We start from the raw sequence: 20,031 nt of genomic DNA, 5'->3' as shown, positions 1-20,031 counted from the left end.
AGACAAATCATTAAAAGTCACGACACAGGTTAATAAGGCTATCAGAACGCAAACTAAGCACTGGGGTTCATTTCTAGAGGGATAGAATTGAAAAGCAGAGCAGTTATATTAAACTAGTAGCGATCCTCGTTTAGACAACATTTCGAGTACTGGGCACAGTTCTGATCTCCATATTATAAGAAGGATAAAGGGACATTGGGGAAGATGCAATAAGATTCACAAGGATGATACCAGAACTGAGAGGATATACTTACCAGGAAAGGCTGAATAGGCTAAGGCTCTTTTCTCTAGAAAAGAGAAGGCCGAGGTGTGACCTGATAGAAGTAATAAAGATAATGAAAGGGTTTGATGGGGCAGACGTAGATAAAATCTATCCACTTGCCTTGTGGGGGTGTCCAAAACTAGTGGTCATATGTATAAGATAGTCACTAATAAATCCAATGGGGAATTCAGGATAAATTTCTTTACCCAGGGTGTGGTCGGAATGTGGAGCACGCTGGCACAAAGAGTAGTTGAGGCAAATAGCACAGATACATTTAAAGGGAAACTAGTTAAACACACTAAGGAGAAAGGAATAGAAGGATATGCTGATCGGGTTAGATGTGGAAGGGTGAGAGGAGGCTCGTGTGGTGCATAAACGCTAGCATTGAAAAGTTGGGCCGAATGGCCTGTTTCGGTGCTGTGGACTCTATGCAAAAGTCGAGGGCAGAAAGAGACACCGCCCTGAAACTGGGGAACTCAGGGAGACAGACTTTAGAGCAAGGTTCTGTATATTTAGAATGAGCAAATAAAACATTCATTCTGAAACATCCAGTATCCGATCAGCTCTAAAAGCAACTGTTAGCCCCGCGTGATTTGAACAGGCAGCTTTCCTGTGACACAATAAGTAATGTTGATGGAAGCAGGAAGTTGAGAAGTGACGTTGATAGATTAAGAGAGTGGGCAAAACTGCGGCAAACAGAGTTCAATGTGGGAAAGTGCGAGGTCATTCACTTTGGTCCTAAGAAAGATAGATCAGAGTATTTTCTAAATGGCGAGAAGCTAAGAATTGTGGAGGAGTAGACAAATTTAAGGGTTCATGTACATAAACCACTGCCAACGAGCGTACAGGTACAAAACATAATTCAAATCAATAACTGAGTATTAGAAAGGGTCGTTAGCTCACTTGGTTAGACCTAATCGCGGGTTTGATCCCCGTACGGGCCATCAGAAGCACACTGGATTTGTTTCCGTTTTTTGCAACTCTTAAAATCCAACATTTACAAGCGAATCCACACTCCGAGTCAAGGGAATTTTTCTGGTTAACACCCATTGCATCTTTGCCCCCGGGGCGGAAAAAACAGATCTTTCTTTTTATGTGTCTTCCTCTGGTTTGCAGATAAACGTTTAACTCGGGGCCTGTTCCCATTAATGGCCAGAAGCAGTAACAGACAGATTGGGCGGATCTGACCGCACCGAGATCTGGAAAAGGCAACAGTTTCGGACAAATGCATCAAATCAAATGGTCACCTGGAACAGGGGGAGACAAAACCAAGAGAAAAAGGCAGAGGGGAATAGAGAAATAAAAGCTAAAGGAATATGATCGAACTTTTCCTAAACTTGATTCCTTTCTATTCTATCCCCAATCCTCCAGTGGCGGATATAAAATTTCACTGTAAATAAACGCAAGAATCGATCCAAATCTGGTTCTGGGGAATGAAGTGGGCCAAATGGAGCAAATGTCAGTGGGGGAACGTTTAGGGAACAGCGATCATAGTATCATAAGGTTTAGAATCCATAAGGCTTATGGAAAAGAACAAGGAGCAATCTAGAGTAAAATTAGTTCATTGAGGAGGGCCAATTTCAATGGGTTGAGAACGCATCTGGCCAGGGTAAAGTGGAATCAAAGATTGACATGGAAAACTGTAATCGAACAATGGGCGGCCTTTAAAGAAGTGATGGTTCAGGTACAGTCTAGGTCCATTCCCACGTGGGGGGGGGGGGGGGAAGTAGGGCAAATAAAGCCAGAGCTCCCTGGATGATGAAAGAGATAGAGAGTAAGGTGAAACAGAAAAAAAGAGGAGTGGGACAGATGTCAGGTTGATAATACAAGTGAGAACCGGGCTGAATGTAGAGAGTTCAGATGGGAAGTGAAAAGGGAAAAAAGGGGCATGGAGAGATTATCAGTATAGACTGGTGGCTAACATAAAAGGGAATCCAAAAGTCTTCTTTTGTCACATGAACAGTAAACGGGTAGCAAGAGGAGGGGTGGGACCGATTACGGACCAAAAAGGAGAGCTACGCATGGAGGCAAAGGGCATGGCTGTGGTACAAAATGAGTACGTTGCATTTGTCTTTACCAAGGAAGAAGATGCTCCCAAGTTGCAGGAAAAGAAGTTGTTGAGATGCGAGATGGGATATAAATTAATAAAGAGGAGCTATTAGGAAGGCCAGCTGTATTTAAAGTAGATCAGTCACCTGGTCCGGATGGGATGCATCCTAGTTTGCTAAGGGAATTAGGATTGGAAATTGTGGAGGTACTGGCCATAATCTTCCAACCACCCAATACGGGGGTGGTGCCAGAGGACTGGAGAATTGCAAATATTACACCCTTGTTCAAAAAGGTTTGTATGGATAAATCCAGGAACTACAGGCCAGTCAGTTTAACCTCGGTGAAGGGGAAACTTTTAGAAACGATAATCCGAGACAAAGTTAATATCCAATGGACAAGTGTGGGTTAACTAAGGAAAGCAGCACGGATTTGTTGAAGGCAAATCGTGTTTAACTAACTTGATTGAGTTTTTTGTTGAGGTAAGAGAGATTCGATGAGAGCAATGTGGTTGACATGGTATATATGGACTACCAAAAGGCGTTTGATAAAGTGTTGCATAATAGGCTTGTCATCAAAGTTGAAGCCCATGGAATAAAAGGGGCAGTGGCAGTACGAAATTGGCGAAGTGACAGGAAACAGAGAGCAGTCGTGAACGGTTGTTTATTAGACTGGAGGGAGGTGTACAGTCGTGTTCCTCACGGGTCGGTACTCGGACCACTGCTTTTCTTGATATATATTAATAAATTGGACTTTGGTGTACAGGGCACAATTTCAAAATTTGCAGATGACACAAAGCTTGGAAGTGTAATGAACAGTGAAGAGGATAGTGATAGGACAAAGACAGGCTGGTGGAATGGGCGGACACATGGCAGATCAAATTTAACGCGGAGAAAAGCGAAGCGATACATTTCAGTAGGAAAAACGAGGAGAGGCGAATCGAACTGAAGAGTTGAATTCTAAAGGAGCTGCAGGAACCGAGAAATCTGGGGGTATGTGTGAACAAATCTTTAAAGGTGGCAGAGCAGATTGAAAAAACGGTGAAAAAAAGCATATGGGATCCTGTGCTTTACAAATTGAGGCAAAGAGAACAAAAACAAGGAGGTTACGATGAGCTTTTATAAAACACTGGTTCGGCCACAACTGCAGTATTGTGTCCAGTTGTGGGCACCGCACTTTGGGACGGTTGTGAAGGCCTTAGAGAGGGTGAAGAAAACATTTATTAGAATTGTTCCAGGGATGTAGGACTTCAGTTACGTGGATAGACTGGAGAAGCTGGGGTTGTTGTCCTTCGAGCAGAGAATGTTGAGAGGAGATTTCTTCGATTTTTAAAAAATCATGAAGGGTCCAGACAGAGCAGATAGAGAGAAACTGCTCCCATGGTCGGAAGAGTCAAGAACCAGACGACAAAGATTTATGGTGATTGCAAAAGAATGAAAGTCGACATGAGGAAAAACGTTTTTACACAGCGAGTGGTTAAAATCTGGAATTCACTGCCTGAGTGAGTGCTGGAGGCAGATTCAATCGTGGCTTTCAAAAGGGAATTGGATAAGTACTTGAAGGGGAAAAAATGCAGGGCTACGGGTAAACTGCGGGGGAGTGTGACGAGCTGGATTGCTCTTGCAGAGTTCCGGCATGGACTCGATGAACCGAATGGCCTCCTTCCGTGCTGTAACCATTCTCGGATTCAAAGAAGCAGAAATTAAATAACTCAAACTGCCGAAACCAGAGATCTTTAGACCTTTCGTGAAACGCCCTCCCAACTGAGCTATTTCCACCCCACTGTTAATTGATCTTTGTGTCCTTATGTTGGAACAGCATAAAACCCCAGGGGGAATTGCCCCTCCCGGTCATTCCGCACTTCATATATAAACATCGCACTCATATATACAGACCCATAGTTCATATATAAACATCGCACTCATATATATACACCCATAGTTCATATAAAAATGTCGCACTCATATATACACACCCATAGTTCATATATAAACATCGCAAACATATATATACACCCATAGTTCATATAAAAATGTCGCACTCATATATATACACCCATAGTTCATATATAAACATCGCACTTATATATACTCCCCACAGTTCATATATAAACATCGCACTCATATATACACACTCACAGTTGATATATAAACATCGCACTTATATATACGCACCTACAGTTCATATATAAACATCGCACTTATATATACTCCCCACAGTTCATATATAAACATCACACTCATATATTCACACTCATAGTTGATATATAAACATCGCACTTATATATACTCACCCACAGTTCATACATAAACATCACACTCATAGTTCATATATAAACATCATACTCATATATACGCACCTACACTTCATATATAAACATCGCACTCATATATACTCACCCATAGTTCACATATAAACATCACACTCATATCCACACTCCCACAGTTTATAAAAGAACAGCGAACTCCTAATCCACACCCAGTTTATATGTATCCAAAGGCCTGTTTATAGTTCTCACCAAAGTCTGAACATTGAAAGTTTAACTGTTTTCCAGATACTCTCCGTCTTACTTTGTATTTTCAGCATCGGATTTCCTGCAGACCAGCAAAGGGAGCGGAATAGCGGTCCTGCCGGTGAATGCTGCTTTCAACGAACGTCTCGGCGTCCAGGAGCTGGCGGGGATTGGAAAGCTCTTGTGTCACACGAAGTGTCTGAACGGCCCGTTTTCACCTGAAGGTCATCAGCGCGGTGCCTCCACGTCGTGCTGCAATGTTCGTGTGTCTGACATCAAACTAAAAGGCGGCTTGTTGGAAAACGTTGTGGTCACAGTTTATTTTTGTAATTGAACCCAAATCTTTCAAGATGGAATGTTTTCTTTCCTGCTTCACCATAAACAATATCTTATTACGAAATTTGATTCTTCGTTCCCCAGTGTCAGAGATAAAATTGTATGAACCCGAGCCAGGTAGGAGTCGAACCAACAATCTTCTGATCCGTAGTCAGACGCGTTATCCATTGCGCCACTGGCCCAAGTCATGGTAGCTGGTGTAATTTAATTCACTTTTCATTCAGAATCAACCGACAGGTTGACAGTTAATAAAAACAGCGAAATGTGCAAGAGAAATCGAAATGAACCAAACGGCCTCAAACTCCAACAGACAGTGGCGAGTATCTGACAGGTATCAGTGAGAGGAGATGGTGATTTTGCAGCTTGATTTGGCTCCGTGGCTTCGCTGCTCAAAATGCCTGTTTCGTCGGGTCCTTTATTGTCTTAAGCCTCCGATGTGATATTTACCCAATTTTGAGTTCAGCAACAAAATGATCTTTAACAAAATAATATTTGTATTAGTTTCGGAGTCAACAAGGAAAGGATTCCAGAACTGCGGTGCGGAAGTGCTCTTTCATTGCACAGATGGACCTCTCATACAATGTGTCTGAAACACGTTTCGAGGATACTGTTCCAGAGGGCTGATTTTACAAACTGATTTAGTTGCAACCAGCAACCCATCTCCATTAAAAGTTGTGAAGCGATACTCGTTTCAGAGCAGTTTCGCTGTTCAGCTTTTGTAAAATTAGTAGAAACTCATTTTGAACACATCATAGTATTAATGAGAATATCAGGCACATGACAATTGGGATGGAACCGTCTCTTACAATAAGTACAAAGTATAATCGATTACAAAGTGAAAAAGCCAATCCAATCTCTCAGTCTCTCTCTGTCACTTTCTCGGTGAGTGAACGTAAACCAGCAGAAGAAGCGAAAACAAAGAGCCGAGCAGTTTTGTTTGTTTCCTTTTCCTTCGGGCGAGTGCAGTTGAAGAGAATGATATCTGTTTCCTGCTGGACAAATAACTGGAATGAGCAGTGTATCTGGTTCCCATGGTACCCAGTGAAACATCGACGTTTATATCTCACATTTACACTGATACCTTCCTTCCTCACTAATTATAGGAAACTTTTGGGAAGGTGAAATCACACTTCAGAAGTCCAGAAGCGCAAAGAAAGGTGGACAACCTCATGGTGACGTCACCTACAGGCGAGAGAGGTTTGCAGGTTTACCTGGAGCTGTAATTGTATAAACTCCTTCCAATGTACAAACTCCCCTCACCAACAGCAATTCAATTCTAACTGATCTGAGACTTTGGTCATTTATGGTGATTATACTTTGTGGAGTTAAAGCAGCAGTAAAATCCGTTGTATGTTATATACATAGCCGTTCAGTCAATATAAAACATTGTCATCCGACTTACCATGAGCAATGCCACACGGGGTATGTTAAGTTACGGACAGTTCTGCCTCCAGCAGTTGTTCTCTCGGTCACACATCCGGCATCACCTCTCGGTCTCACACTTCAGAGTCACTCCTGAATATAAACACATTTCTGCTTCAGAGTTTTACCTGGAGGTCAACAAATCACAAGTCAAGATGGAGGGAACAAACAAATCACATATTTAAGATCGTTAACGGATAGAAATTCACCATAAATGACTGAAAACAATGAAGCAAACGGATCAAGATGAACAATTATCAAAAGGTAACAATTAAAGAAAGGAGAAGGGGAACCGATCAAATCGCTCCAAATAGTTTTTGAAAAATCCTTTTGGTTTTCATTTTAGTTTCTCTGTTAAGTTGGGGACGGACATCTAGAAATATTTTTCGCACCATCATAAAGACAATTAGAATACAAATTTCACAAAGTCGGCCTTAATCTTACTTATACGATCGCATGTTTTGTGTTTGTAAAACCTGCAATTGTTTTACCATTCTTTAAGTTTAGTGAGATGCTCTGAATATATGTTCTACATTGAAACGTAAGTGGATTAATAAAATAAAATGAGGAAATTTGTTTAAGAACATGAAGAGCTGCTTTCCCATGTTGGATATCGAGATATATTTATTTACACAACTGTCATTTGTGGAATGATGGAATTTATTTATAACTATATCTGTACAGGTAAGGAAATCCCCACTGGATAATTTCCAGGAACCAGCCAAATAATAAATTAGTTTGTCAATTCCAAAGCACCCGTTGGGATTTGCTGATTGAAAATTTGAATGAAAATCGAGACCATCACAAAGCATTGAAACAAATATACCCGCTGAGGTTTCGGGGTTGTAACTTTTTTATTTATATCACTGAGTAACCTATTTTAAACAGGGTGAAGCTACAAATCTAATGATCAGAGTCTGGGTTAGAGAAAGAATAGATGAAAGTATCAAATTTAATTACACTGATTCCACAAACGCTGCACACCACATCACTTAAACATTGTTAACTGTTTCTACATAAAACTGGAGAGGGTGTAAACAGAAAGTAACAGAAAAAAGCTCATTAATGTCTCAAACTTAATTTTGATATTGTTGCACAAACACTGAACATCCCATCACTAAAACACTGCCCTGATCCAAAATCTATCAGCAGGACCCTGAGCCACAGTGAAAATGCTGTGATTTCAACCTGGTTCAAAACACGCATCCTTCTGATGTGGAGGCAGACGCGACTGTTCTTGCACCAGGACCACAACAAGCGGCTGGAGCCGGATCCATTGGAGGGTGATCCGTGCAGACCGCCGCCGCGGCTCTGGGAATGTGAGAGGCGGAAGCAGGAGCAGCCTGACCGCCTCAACCACAGCACAGGATCCCCGCTCTCCCACATAATGCATAACTGACTCTGTGGCGCAATGGATAGCGTGTTGGACTTCTACTGAATGATTGGAGGAGGTATTCAAAGGTTGTGGGTTCGAGTCCCACCAGAGTTGAATTTTAGTTTCGGGAGCCGGGAAGTGAAATTTTGCAGCAAAACCGCAACAGGATCATTAATGTCCGTCAAGGACGGGAAACTGCCCCCGACACTTCATCTGACACAAGTGGCTCCAGTCACACCCGAATTTATGATTCTAAATCCACTCTGAGCTGGATTGGGGAAACACTCTCAAGGAGGAGACTCAACATCATCTCAGACCGAAAGTCAATCTGCTGGACTTCTGGCTCTATCAGACTGCATGTTCCTTCAGACAGGTTTCTAACTGGACACATGCATCCTGCTGCCGTGCGAGCATTGCTGCTTGAGGAGTAGAATTCTTGTTTGCTGTAATTCTATTCTTGTCAAACTACTCCTGCAGTGCAGGATGGAAAGTATCCTGGCTGAGCGGTCAAAGGTGCTGGTTTGAAGCTCCAGTTAAATCCCACGATTGATAGATGGATCAAAATCATAGTTTGAGTCTCCAAAACCGCAACCTCCCTCCTGTAAACAACTTACTTGACCTCGTCCTCACCAATCCACCTGTCTCAAATGCATCTGTCATTGATAGTATTGGTAGGAGTGACCACCGCACAGTCCTTGTGGAGACCAAGTCCCGCCTTCGAACTGAGGAGACCATCCAACATGTTGTGTGGCACTACCACCGTGCTAAATGGGATAGATTCAGAACAGATCTGGCAGCTCAAAACTGGGCATCCATGAGGTGCTGTGGGCCATCCGCAGCAGCAGATTTGTATTCCAGCACAATCTGTAACCTCATGGCCCGGCATATTCCTCACTCTATCATTACCAACAAGCCAGGAGATCAACCTTGGTTCAATGAGGAGTGTAGAAGAGCATGCCAAGAGCAGCACCAGGCGTACCTAAAAATGAGGTGCCAACCTGGTGAAGCTACAACTCAGGACTAGATACGTGCTAAACAGCGGAAGCAACATGCTATAGACAGAGCTAAGCGATTCCACAACCAGCGGATCAGATCAAAGCTCTGCAGTCCTGCCACATCCAGTCTTGAATGGTGGTGGACAATTAAACAACTAACGGGAGGAGGAGGCTCTGCAAACATCCCCATCCTCAATGATGGCGGAGTCCAGCACGTGAGTGCAAAAGACAAGGCTGCAGCATTTGCAACCATCTTCAGCCAGAAGTGTCAAGTGGATGATCCATCTCGGCCTCCTCCCGATATCCACACCATCACGGAAGCCAGTCTTCAGCCAATTCGATTCACTCCACGTGATATCAAGAAACGGCTGAGTGCACTGGATACAGCAAAGGCTATGGGCCCCGACAACATCCCAGCTGTAGTGCTGAAGATTTGTGCTCCAGAACTAGCTGCGCCTCTAGCCAAGCTGTTCCAGTACAGCTACAACACTGTCATCTACCCGACATTGTGGAAAATTGCCCAGGTATGTCCTGTCCACAAAAAGCAGGACAAATCCAATCCGGTCAATAACCGCCCCATCAGTCTCCTCTCAATCATCAGCAAAGTGATGGAAGGTGTCGTCGACAGTGCTATCAAGCAGCACTTACTCACCAATAACCTGCTCACCGATGCTCAGTTTGGGTTCCGCCAGGACCACTCGGCTCCAGACCTCATTACAGCCTTGGCCCAAACATGGACAAAAGAGCTGAATTCCAGAGGTGAGGTGAGAGTGACTGCCCTTGACATCAAGGCGGCATTTGACCGAGTGTGGCACCAAGGAGCCCGAGTAAAATTGAAGTCAATGGGAATCAGGGGGAAAACTCTCCAAAGGCTGGAGTCATACCTAGCGCAAAGGAAGATGGTAGTGGTTGTTGGAGGCCAATCATCTCAGCCCCAGGACATTGCTGCAGGAGTTCCTCAAGGCAGTGTCCTTGGCCCAACCATCTTCAGCTGCAACATCAATGACCTTCCCTCCATCATAAGGTCAGAAATGGGGATGTTCGCTGATGATTGCACAGTGTTCAGTTCCATTTGCAACCCCTCAAATAATGAAGCAGTCCGAGCCCGCATGCAGCAAGACCTGGACAACATCCAGGCTTGGGCTCAAAACTGGCAAGTAACATTCGCGCCAGACAAATGCCAGGCAATGACCATCTCCAACAAGAGAGAGTCTGAGCACCTCCCCTTGTCATTCAACGGCATTACCATCGCCGAATCCCCCACCATCAACATCCTGGGGGTCACCATTGACCAGAAACTTAACTGGACCAGCCATATAAATACTGTGGCTACGAGAGCAGTTCAGAGGCTGGGTATTCTGCGGCGAGTGACTCACCTCCTGACTCCCCAAAGCCTTTCCACCATCCACAAGGCACAAGTCAGGAGTGTGATGGAATACTCTCCACTTGCTTGGATGAGTGCAGCTCCAACAACACTCAAGAAGCTTGACACCATCCAAGATAAAGCAGCCCGCTTGATTGGCACCCCATCCACCACACTTAACATTCACTCCCTTCACCACTGGCGCACTGTGGCTGCAGTGTGTCCCATCCACAGGATGCACTGCAGCAACTCGCCAAGGCTTCTTCGACAGCACCTCCCAAACCCGCGACCTCTACCACCTAGAAGGACGACAGCAGCAGGCACATGGGAACAACCCCACCTGCACGTTCCCCTCCAAGTCACACACCATCACGACTTGGAAATATATCGCCGTTCCTTCATCGTCGCTGGGTCAAAATCCTGGAACTCCCTTCCTAACAGCACTGTGGGAGACCCGTCACCACACGGACTGCAGCGGTTCAAGAAGGCGGCTCACCACCGCCTTCTCAAGGGCAATTAGGAATTGGCAATAAATGCCGGCCTCGCCAGCGACGCCCACATCCCATGAACGAATAAAAAAATACTAAACTTTGCAACAGAGTAGTCCGGAGGAACCACATGTCAATTCAAATAAGTAGATGCATTTTGGAGCACACCAATTGTACCTTCAACTCTGGTCGAAATGTTCACAAGCAAAAGGATTGTTTGACTTAGCTAAGACTCGAATTAACAATCTCTCCATTTCCCGATCATGTCCTATCATGTAAGGACCCCGCACTGACTGATTGCGCCGCGAGAGTCCGGTCACTTTGATCACCTGTCCCACTCTGCTGGAAAGAATCTTAAGTGTAAGAGGCCCTTACACGTGGAAACGTGTCCAGTCACTGTGATCAAACTAATATCTGCACTTTCACTTTCAGCTTCTTTCACATCATCTGCTCCATCGCACTACAAGCGGGTTTTCTGCGAACAGGTCAAAATGAACATTGCCAGAAATTCTATCAGTAAACGGATTGGAACCCAGCGCCCACGCAGCGATTAGATTTATTGTCTTAAAGCAACGAGCTTTGTTCGCAAATCGCCTTGCCAGTCTTTCACGTTTTGTTTAATGCCCAAATAAATACATTGGAGCAAATTGACCGCATTTACACCGTGCTGGGGTTGTTCTGCTTAGAACAGAGAAGGTTCAGAGGAGATTTGATAGAAGTGTTCAAAGTCATGAAGGGTTTAGATAAAGTTAATAAAGAGTAGCTGTTCCTATTGACGGAAGTGTCGGGAACAAGACGACACAGATTTGAGGTGATTGGCAAAAGAACCAAAGGCGACATGAGGAAAATCTTTTTTACGCAGCGAATGGTTATGATCTGAAATGCGCTGCCTGAAAGGGTGGTGGAAGCAGATTCAATCGTGGCTTTCAAAAGGAATTTGATAAATACTTGAAGGGGAAAATGCAGAGCCACGGGGAAAGGGACGGGGAATGGGACCAATGGGATTGTTCTTACAAAAGGCAGGTAAGGAATTGATGGGTCGAATGGCCTCTTTCTGTGGTGTGTTCATTCTATGATCAATATTATTTTACATACAGTGAATGGACCATCCCTGAAAGACTGCCCCGCGATAAAACAGAGTGACACTGAAACGTTGCGAAAATGCGATTAGATTTATTGTCTTAAAGCAACGAGCTTTGTTCGCAAATCGCCTTGCCAGTCTTTCACGTTTTGTTTAATGCCCAAATAAATACATTGAACACGCATCCTTCTGATCTGGAGTCAGACGCGCTACCGTTGCGTCACGAGGTCTATAGCAGGCAGCTGGATCCGGATCCATAGGAGGGAGATCGGTACCGACCGCCACAGGGACTCGAAGAGGCGGAAGCAGCAACAGCGACAGCGCAGGAGCCCCGCTCTCGAATCCAGCCGTTCCCAGCGGAGAGCTGCCAGTCCCGGCCTGAGCCCTGTCTGGGAGCCGCCTGTCATTCTTTCTTTACAGAACGGGACCGATCCAGTTTCAGCTCACACACAAGCTCAGGAATCCCACTCCTGACAGATTCACTTGTTTAAACCTTGTTCAGATTCAGTGAATTGGGATTTAATTCAATCCTCATCTGCCCGCCGCTCTGTCAGTTCAGGACTTTATTTAAACCGATATTGGAGCTCTGTTTTCGAGGGTGCCAGCTGTTTAAGCATTTCTCAGTCCCACCACGAACACTGATTGCTGCTAACTACTGCTTAATACAAAGTGCCCAGGAACTAGGGAATTTGTCCTGGGTACTGAGTTCGAGTTAAGGAACAATAGAGGTGCGATTACACTACTGGATATATTCTATTGGCCACTAGCTAGTGGGACGGATATAGAGGAGCAAATTTGAATGGGAAATTACAGAGAGGTACAAAAGCCGTAGAGGATTAATAACCGGGGATTTCAAATATCCTCATGCAAACTGAGATAACTATAATAAAAGGCACAAAGAAGGGGAAGAATTTTTGAAATGTGTTCAGGATAACATTCTCGACCAGTACGTTTCTGGCCCACTGCGGAAGGAGGCATTGCTGGACTTGGTTCAAAGGAATGAGGCGGGCCAAGTGGAGCAAGTGTCAGTGGGGGAGCATTTAGGGAGCAGCGATCAGTTTCATAAGGATTAGAATAGCTATGGAAATGGACTCTGTCCACTCTAAAGTAAAAATACTCAATTGGAGGAGGGTCAATTTCAGTGGGATGAGAACAGATCCGGCCCCGGTAAATTGGAATTAAAGATTGTCAGGCAAAACTATAATTGGACAGTGGGCGGCTTTTAAAAAGATGATTCGGGTAGAGAGAAGGTACATTCCACCGAGGAAGAAAGGTAGGGCAACTAAAGCCAGAGCTCCCTGGACCATAAGAGAGATAGAGAGTAGGATGAAGCGGGAAAAAGTGGCGTATGACAGGTGTCAGATTGATAACACAAGTACCAACCAGAGATAATAGAGAAAGATCAGAGGGGAAGTGAAAAAGGAAATAAGAGGGGCAAAGAGAGAGCATAAGAATAGCGAAAAACATAAAAGGGAATGAGAAAGTCTTCTACAGACATGTTAACAGTCAACGGGTATTAAGAGGAGGGGCGGGGACGATTAGGGACCATAAAGGAGATCTACTCATGGAGGCAGTGGGCATGGCAGAGGTACTAACTGAGTACTTTGCATTGGTCTTTACCAAGGAAGAACATGCTGCCAGATTCTCGATAAAGGAAGATATAGTTAAGATACTGGATGGGTTAAAAAATGAGAAAGAAGAGGTGCTAGAAAGGCTTGCTGTACTTAAAATAGATAATTCAACTAGTCCGGATGGGATGCACCCGAGGATGGTGAGGGAATTAAAGGGGGAAATTGCAGAGGTACTGGCCATAATCTTCCAGACATCCTTAGACACGGGGATGGTGCCAGAGGAGTGGAGAATTGCAAAGGTTACAACCTTGTTCAAAAAAAGGGAGTAAAGATAAACCCAGCAACTATAGGCCAGTCAGTTTAACCTCGGTGATGGGGAAAGTTTTGGAAATGATAATCCGGGACAGAATTAACAGTCACGTGGACGAGTGTGGATTGATTAGGGAATGCCAGCACGGATTTGTTAAAGGCAAATCGTGTTTAACCAACTTGATAGAGTTGTTTGATGAGGTAACAGGGAGTGTAGATGAGGTCAATGTAGTTGACGTGGTGTATATGGACTTTCAAAAAGCGTTTGATAAAGTGCCACGTGGTAGGCTTGCTATCAATATTACAGCCCATGGAAAACAGGGGGCAATAGCAACATGGATGCAACACTCGCTAAATGACAGGAAACACAGAACTGTTGTTTTTTGGACTGGAGGGAGGTGGGCAATGGTGTCCCATAGGGGTCGGTGCTGGGACCACTGCTTTTCTTGATATATATGAATGACTTGGACTTTGGAGTAAAGAGTACAATATCAAAATTTGCAGATTACACAAAACTTGGAAGAGTAGAGAACAGTGAGGTGGATAAATTTGAAGAGGATATGGACACGCCGGTGGCATGGACGGACACGTGGCAGATGAAGTTTCACGCGGAACAATGCGAGGTGATGCATTTCGGTGGGAAAAACGAGGAGAAGCAATATAAACTAAAGGGCACAATTCTGAAAGAGTTAGAGGAACACAGGGACCTGGGGGTATATGTGCGCAAATCGTTGAAAGTGGCAGGGCAGGTAGAGAAAGCGGTTTAAAAAGCAGACGGGGTCCTGGGCTTTATAAAGAGGGGCATAGAGTACAAAAACAAGGAAGTCATGATGAATCTTTATAAAACACAATTTCGGCCACAAATGGAATATTGGGTCCAGTTCTGGGCAGTGCACGTTTGGACGGATGTGAAAGCCTTGAGAGGGTGCAGAGGAGATTTACTGCAATGATTCCAGGGATGATGGACTTAAATTACATGGATAGACTGAAGAAGCTGAGATTGTTCACCTTGGAACTGAAAAGGCTGAGAGGAGAATTGATCGAAATATCCAAAATCATGAAGGGTCTCGACAGGGTAGATAGAGTGAAACTGTTCCCATTGGCGGAAGGGACATGAAACAAAAGGCATAGATTTAATGTGATTGACAAAAGAACCAAAGGTGACATGAGGAAAAACGTCTTTACGCAGCGAGTGGTTGGAATCTTTGCTTTTTGTCGTTTGCACGTGATGAAATTTCATCATTTTACAGTCTGTATCTTAAGAGTGGGATTAAAAGTTCAGTGTTTATGACGCCAGGAATCTGCTGCAGCCGTTGTTAAATTTATCAAAGCAGGCAATTGTCGCCGTTTATCACAAGAACGCCCTAACCGGACATGCGGTCAAGTTGAAAGTAACGCAACGAGAAGCATCTGATACAACACGAAAGGCATCGGGCTGTGACAAAAATCCCCACCGTTTTGCTTTTCCAACATAAAGTGTGTGACATTTATTCTCCGAACATAGGAACAGTCTGGTATCGCTCACGACAGAAATCTCCACGTCACAGCGAATTCGCCTTTCGGGACCTTGTCTGTCAAGATGAATTGTGATTTCCGTGAAGCCAATGTTCCATTCCTTCATATGTTTCATGTGCCTGCTCTCCGATCAAAAGGTTTTTTTTAGTCCACAGGGTAAATGTTGGACTAACAGCCCTGCTCAGCCGGCAATGATCACGGTACATTTTCTTGCAGACAAAACACACATTGAAACCCTGGAACTTTGAGGCGATGAATCCTCAGGAAAAATAAAATAAGGGCTCGAATCAATCTTACCAATAGCACCAACGAGAAAGGTGAAGAGGTCACCTGCTAAACCAGTAATTCACTGAGCTCAACCTTGAGGCTGCAGTGACCAATATAACAGCTGTCTCCTGTCAGGTTACTTTTCCGAAATGAATGGTTGAAGCTTGCAAGAGTGAAAATCCAACGAACCGGTCTTCTCTCTTAAACCAGCATCTGTGAAGTTTAAAAAAACGTGCCGGATAAATACTCGATTTCAGCGCGGTGACACTGGCCCAGAGTAAAGGTCAGTTAATATGATCGCCGAGTGGCGAGAGGGTGGATTTGGAACTCCTGATCGACTGCACTGCGCATTTTCCAGATCTGCTTCGAGCACCAATCCCTTCAATTCATCACTTACAGGGACAATTCGATTCTCGGTTTCTTTTCCCTGAACTTGACGAGATCTTCAAAATTGAAAGCGACCCATATTAGAGCGAACCTCGTCACCGACATGCTCACAGATACAAAGCGGCCGCACTCTGCTTCAGTGAGATGAAAGCCCAGAGCGGTTTCAAGGCGGAAGGCAATTGCAAAGAAAGCTCGTTCAATGAAAGTGTAGGTCATTGAGGTGCCTTGAAAGTCCAGATTGTTTGAACTGAACTTCTTCTGAAAGCGCTTGAGATTCAGGGGAGTAATTTGGTGACTTTTTTTCCCTCTTTACAAAAGTTTGAATCGCACGTCAAGATCAAAAGCCGAGGGCTAAATTTGGGCTGCTCCGGGTTATGAACCTCGAATAGACCTCAACCATCCCCGAAATAAATCAAGGGGATTCAGTCTAAGTAAAATAATGGTATTGGAGAAAATAATTAGATTAAAGGTAGGCAAATCACCAGGACCTGATGGTGACCATCCCAGGGGATTAAAAGGAGTAGGTGAGGAAATTGTACATGCTTCAGTCATGATCGTTCAAACTGTCTTGAATCAGGAATTGTTCCATGGATTGAAAATTGCCAATGTCATTCCATTATTTAGGAATGGGAGCAGAGATAAAGTAGGAAATTACAGACCTATTAGTCTGACGTCTGTTGTGGGGCAGTTACCAGTATCTGTTATTAGGGAAGAGTGACTGAGCACTTGGATAAATATGAATTGATCAGAGAAGCCAGCATGGATTTGTAAAGGGTAAGTCAAGTCTAACGAAACTAGTTGAACTTCTTGAAGATGTAATAACGTGGTAGATAATGCAGTGTCTATGGGTGTTATATGTTTATTGACTTCCAGAGGCATTCGATAAGGTACCACATAAGAGACTGTTAACAGAAATCAGAGCACATGGAAATTAAAGCAACCTATTGACATGGGTAGTGAGTTGGTTAGGAGGTAGGAGACAGAGAGTAGGGATAACGGATCTGTGCTCAAATTGACAGGATGTGATTAATGGTGTCCCCCAGGGATCTGTACCGGGGCATCGGCTTTTTACTATATGTATAAATGAGGCAAATGAAGAATTCGAGAGCTGTATATCCAAGTTTGTCGACTACACCAAGTTTGGTGGCACAGTGAGTAATGTAGATGGGAGCATAAAGTTGCAAAGGGAAATTGATAGATTAAGTGAGTTGGTAAAACTGTGGCAGGTGGAGCTTACATAGAATTACATAAAATGTACATCACAGAAACAGACAATTCGGCCCAACTAGCCTATGCCGGTGTTTATGCTGCAGACGAGCCTCCTCCAACCCCTCTTCATCGAACCCGATGAGCAAACCCGAATATTCCTTTCTCCTCCATGTGTTTATCTCTCTTCCCCGGAAATGCATCCATGCTTTTCGCCTTAACTACTCCTTGTGGGAGCGAGTTGCACATTCTAGCGAGCCTCTTTGTAAATATGGTTCTTTTGAGTGCCATGTTGGATTAAATGTGACGATCTTATATTTATGGCCCAAATTTTGGACTCCTCCCCACAAAATTGCAAACACCTCTGACCTATCAAACCCTTGCATAATCTTGAAGTACTATTTCCGGTCACCCTCAGCCTTCTATTTTCCATGGAAAAGAGCCGAAGACTGTTCAATCTTTCAATACGGGGAAGTGTGAGGTCACCCACTTTGGACCTAAGCAAGATAGATGAGAATATTTTCTAACTGGTGAGAAACTAGGAACTGTGGAGGAGGAAAGATGTTTACGGGTCCAAGTGCAGAAATCATTAAAAGTCAGTGGACAGTTACAAAAAATAATTCAAAAGGCTCATGGAACTATGGCCTTTATCTTAAGGGAGTTGGAATTCAAAGGGGTGGAAGTTATGTTACAGTTATATAAACTCTGCTCAGACCACATTTCGAGTACTGCATTCAGTTCTAGGCACCACGCTTCAGGGAGGGTACATTGGCCTTGGAGCGGGTGCAGCGCAGATTCACCAGAATGATACCGGAGCTAAAATGGTTAAATTATGCGGACAAGTTGCAGAGAATAAGTTTGTATTTCCTTGTGTATAGAAGATTAAGTGATGATGTAATCGAGTTGTTGAAGGTGATTCAATGAGCCAATGGTGTGTGTGTGAGCTGTGAGACAGCTTGAAATCCCAATCCTCTCCACCACTGGGGACTGAGTCTTCCAACATCCAGGGATTTTCACTCGTGCAAGTTTCATCCACATTTTCTGCTCTTCATTTCTCCGACCTGCTTGTTGCGCCTTTCCCTTCAATTCAGAACTTACAGGAAAAACTCGATTCTGCGGTCAATCTTTGGGTCACATGGTGAGATTTCAAATAATTGAAATCGACCCTTATCAACCCCAATATCGTCACCTGAACGTTTGACGAATGCAAAGCGGCTTCAATCGCGGTTTGGCTGCACAACTCGTTCAAAGATACTGTCGGTAATTGGAGGGTCTTTCAAGTCATGACACGAACATAACAGTTCGCACTGCTGTTTTCCGCAAGACGCTTAAGATTCATGTGGAATGATTTCGGTCTGGCGGTTAAATCCGTTCCCTCTTCACAAATCCGCCTTTGAACCCGGGACTTTTAGTATTTTTGATAACCTATACCAAACTGGTTTGTCCTGTGTTTAACATTACTTTTTAAATATTACAGGTAAGCAAAGCACTTGAGCTATCACAGCTGTGACTTTGACTTTTCTCCCTCTCCAATGGATTTCCCCGACAACTGCCACTAACCACAATCTTCTGTCACGCTTCTCCATCAGAAAGTTCCGAGCTTCGGTTTTCAAATAAAATGACGCCCATCTCTTCAATCAACGACAGCTCAGGGAGAGTTTCTTAGTTTCAGCTCCCGATTTCCCCAAATCCTCAAAGTAGCATGAACATAATTGTCCTGAAGTTAATAATAATAATATAATTAAAATTTCTTATCGTCTAGGGTTTTGTTTCAGATGCCACGGCTTTTAAATGTCACTGCGGATGTTTAACGAATCGCCTCTTGGTTGGAGGCTTCTGTGTGGGAAAGATCACGAAGCGATAATTGAGAGACCGAGGATGAAGCTGTTTGATGGGAGCGCTGGTGACACAGACCGTGCGCGGCTCCAGTGGCGCAATCGGTCAGCGCGCGTTATTTCTTCAATAATTATACGCTCGAGAAATGCCGAGATTGTGAGCTCCAGCGCCATCTAAAGTAGTTGAACCTTTTAAACATTTTGACTGGAGTTCAAGGTACAACCGGTTCCATAACGCATCGACTTCTTCATGTCCCCATGTGGGCACTGAGGCTCCTCTGGCCTCCCGTCTTGCAACAGCAGGTGAGAGTTTATTTGTTCATAAAAGGAGAGAGGGCGATTGGCGACAACTGAAATGGTAAAGCGGCAGGCACGAGATGTTTAAATCTAAAGAACCAAAACACAATTCTTCTTTCCGTGAAGCAGGTCTTCATCGGTTTGAAGTGTCGTGGAGGGAAAATTCGGGAGGCAAATCTGCTGCCCGGTGTCACGGTGTAACGGGTGAAATTATTCAGCTTTCAATTGTTGATCGGCTGAAAGGTCGAGAGGCCTTTTCCAGCTCCCGTGTGGGACAAGTTTAGCTTTTGAGCCATTGGGTGAAGTGTTTTATTTTTAATTGGTGCTAACGAATGACAAGACATTTTGTACAAACAAGAAGAATTGCAAAATCACGAGTTCACTGTCCATGTTTCTTACATCATGTTCAACAGAAACAAGGATTCTCCTCAACACGTTGCTGAAAATTGGATAAAAGGGATACTCCCCCAAATTCGACAGCGACAAGGATAATTCTGAGTCCTACCATGAATCTGTATGATGGAAACCAATTTGACAGCGAGCCTGAATAGCTCAGTCGGTAGAGCATCAGACTTTTAAAACAGGTAGTGATCTGAGGGTCCAGGGTTCAAGTCCCTGTTCAGGCTAAAAGTTTTAAAACAGCTGGCAAGATCTGCTTTTCCAGCGGACCAATATCAGCGAAAGAAGCAAGAGTTGGCCATGCAGTCCCTGGAGCCTGCTTCGCCATTTGATAAGGTCATCGCTGATCTTCGACCTCAACTCCA

At 44.1% G+C, this 20,031-nt stretch overlaps 3 non-coding genes and 1 pseudogene across 3 annotated transcripts; 3 read left to right on the top strand and 1 right to left on the bottom strand.

Annotated features, from left to right (window-relative positions):
• The window catches only part of LOC137336083 (zinc finger protein 850-like), a 242,996-nt pseudogene that overhangs the window by 213,798 nt on the left and 9,167 nt on the right, over positions 1–20,031 (top strand).
• trnar-acg (transfer RNA arginine (anticodon ACG)) lies at positions 5,266–5,338 on the bottom strand. The gene has a single exon. It is a non-coding gene; the product is annotated as a tRNA-Arg (tRNA).
• Positions 7,976–8,067, top strand: trnar-ucu (transfer RNA arginine (anticodon UCU)). Its single transcript is given in 2 exon segments — positions 7,976–8,012; positions 8,032–8,067. It is a non-coding gene; the product is annotated as a tRNA-Arg (tRNA).
• trnak-uuu (transfer RNA lysine (anticodon UUU)) lies at positions 19,809–19,893 on the top strand. Its single transcript is given in 2 exon segments — positions 19,809–19,845; positions 19,858–19,893. It is a non-coding gene; the product is annotated as a tRNA-Lys (tRNA).

The sequence above is a fragment of the Heptranchias perlo genome, chromosome 20 (genome assembly GCF_035084215.1).
Source record: "Heptranchias perlo isolate sHepPer1 chromosome 20, sHepPer1.hap1, whole genome shotgun sequence".
NCBI classification, from domain to species: domain Eukaryota; kingdom Metazoa; phylum Chordata; class Chondrichthyes; order Hexanchiformes; family Hexanchidae; genus Heptranchias; species Heptranchias perlo.
Note: the sequence above shows the minus strand (reverse complement) of the source record. Positions and strands in the feature narration are given on the sequence as shown.